This window comes from Nylanderia fulva, unplaced genomic scaffold (genome assembly GCF_048542155.1).
Source record: "Nylanderia fulva isolate GAGA-0341 unplaced genomic scaffold, ASM4854215v1 Scaffold1362, whole genome shotgun sequence".
In the NCBI taxonomy this organism is placed as follows: domain Eukaryota; kingdom Metazoa; phylum Arthropoda; class Insecta; order Hymenoptera; family Formicidae; genus Nylanderia; species Nylanderia fulva.
The window spans coordinates 2,501-4,919 of NW_028189583.1; the positions used below are offsets into that span (position 1 = coordinate 2,501).

At 52.5% G+C, this 2,419-nt stretch overlaps 1 pseudogene; it reads right to left on the reverse strand.

The window, feature by feature from the left end:
• Positions 1-259: 259 nt before the first annotated feature.
• LOC146724359 (small subunit ribosomal RNA) lies at positions 260-1,443 on the reverse strand (annotated as a pseudogene).
• Between the last annotated feature and the right edge of the window lie 976 nt (positions 1,444-2,419).

Consider the following 2,419-nt stretch of genomic DNA (forward strand, 5'->3'; position numbering starts at 1 on the left):
CAAACCGAGCTGATCGCGAACTCTCGTCCAATCTCGTCGAACACCGCCCGGGCGCGCTGCTCTCTTGCCGACTACTTTCGGGCAAGAGGCGCAAAAGGCGTCCGGCGTTATATCAAAACACAACAAAATTCCGTCAAATCCGTTATTTTCTTTTTCTCTGAGAGCCCTTTTTTAGCGCGTCCATTCAGTCGCCGACTGCTGCGAGCGCGCGTCTCTCCCAAAAGAGGGCTCTCGACGCAGAGCAGGACCTCCGGAACGTTAATGATCCTTCCGCGGTTCACCTAGGAAACCTTGTTACGACTTTTACTTCCTCTAAATGATCAAGTTTGGTCATCTTCCCGGCAACATCGGGAATGCCGAACTTGCCGCCACAGTCCGAAGACCTCACTAAATCATTCAATCGGTAGTAGCGACGGGCGGTGTGTACAAAGGGCAGGGACGTAATCAACGCGAGCTTATGACTCCGCTTACTGGAATTCCTCGTTTCCCTGGGGGAAAACAATTTCAAGCCCCATCCCTACACGAAGGAGGTTTCAGCGGGTTACCCGGGCCTTTCGGCCAGGGGAAAACACGCTGATTCCTTCAGTGTAGCGCGCGTGCGGCCCAGAACATCTAAAAGGGGATCCAACCTGTTATTGCTCAATCGTGCGGCTAAGCCGCCTTTCCCTCTAAAAAAATTTGTTTTACGTTGGTATAAAAAAACCCGCCCGCCGAACCGGGGGCCTTCGCGATACCATAAAAGGGACGCCTATTTAACCGACGGTGTGCGACACAGATTCAACTACGAGCTTTTTAACCGCAACAACTTTAATATACGCTATTGGAGCTGGAATTACCGCGGCTGCTGGCACCAGACTTGCCCTCCAATGGATCCTCGTTAAAGGATTTAAAGTGTACTCATTCCGATTACGGGGCCTCGGATGAGTCCCGTATCGTTATTTTTCGTCACTACCTCCCCGTGCCGGGAGTGGGTAATTTGCGCGCCTGCTGCCTTCCTTGGATGTGGTAGCCGTTTCTCAGGCTCCCTCTCCGGAATCGAACCCTGATTCCCCGTTACCCGTTACAACCATGGTAGGCGCAGAACCTACCATCGACAGTTGATAAGGCAGACATTTGAAAGATGCGTCGCCGGTGCTAGGACCGTGCGATCAGCACAAAGTTATTCAGAGTCACCAAAATAAACGGTGGACGAACGGCGAGCCGCCCGCCACCGATTGGTTTTGATCTAATAAAAGCGTCCCTTCCATCACTGGTCGGGACTCTGTTTTGCATGTATTAGCTCTAGAATTACCACAGTTATCCAAGTAAATGTGGGTACAATCTAATGAACCATAACTGATTTAATGAGCCATTCGCGGTTTCACCTTAATTCGGCATGCACTGAGACATGCATGGCTTAATCTTTGAGACAAGCATATGACTACTGGCAGGATCAACCAGGGAGCTTCGTGTTCGGTTACTCGCAAGGGAGTAACTCGCGAGCGAGCCCGAAGACTCGTCGCTAGCTCTTTTTCGCGCGCGCGCGCGTTCGATGCCGAAACACCGACGCGCGCGCGACACGCTCGTATGTGCCATTTTATTTGCCGCCGGGTCTGTGCCTAAGCCGGTCGGAGACACTCTGCTGTGTTATACGCTATTATGTAAAGCGTACGAGAGAACGACGGAGGCGAGAGTAAACCCCCGACGCCGCCGCCTCTCCTCTTCTTCCTCCTCCTCTCCGTTCAAAAATCCACAAGATCAAAATACTCGTGTTCTTATTCTCCCAATGTTATGATCGCGGGTCTCGAGAGACCGCGCGATTCACCCTGACGCTAGATCGACGATGGCGATGCTTAGACGTCGAGGACTGTTCTGTCTGGTTCGTACGCGTTTAACCGCCCACCGACAGCAATAAGATTTCGCTACGGCGTACAAAGCGAGCGGGAAGAAGCAACTCTTCCCGCAAACTCGGATCCGTGGAGTAGATGCTCGGTAAGCGCGACGATTCCGCTGCTGCGTACGAAACGAGAGGGAACCGCGCGGCCAACACACTAGAGGCGTGCGCGCCACATAAGAAGCCATTCGGTCTTGCGACACCGACTCGTGGCAATGCTGTGCTCGTAATAAATAGTGTGCGTTAATTTTGCGCGCGTTCGGCGACGACACGAGAAGAGCCGCACCGTAATCCCCGGCGAAGAGGAATACGAGACGACGCGAGAGTCGAACGTACGTTCTCGCGAGACACGCAACCTCCAAGCATGAGAAGACTTGGTCGGCGGCGCGTTCTGCGACGATCGTATATTATTTTATATATTCGTGGTTCCAAAATCAAACATTTTATATAAATGTTCTCTTCCGTGTCAGAGTCGCGACTCGACAAAATCCGTTCTCGACCCGTTCGGGCGATTCTTCGTTGTCAACGTCGAGAGCGCGACACGTA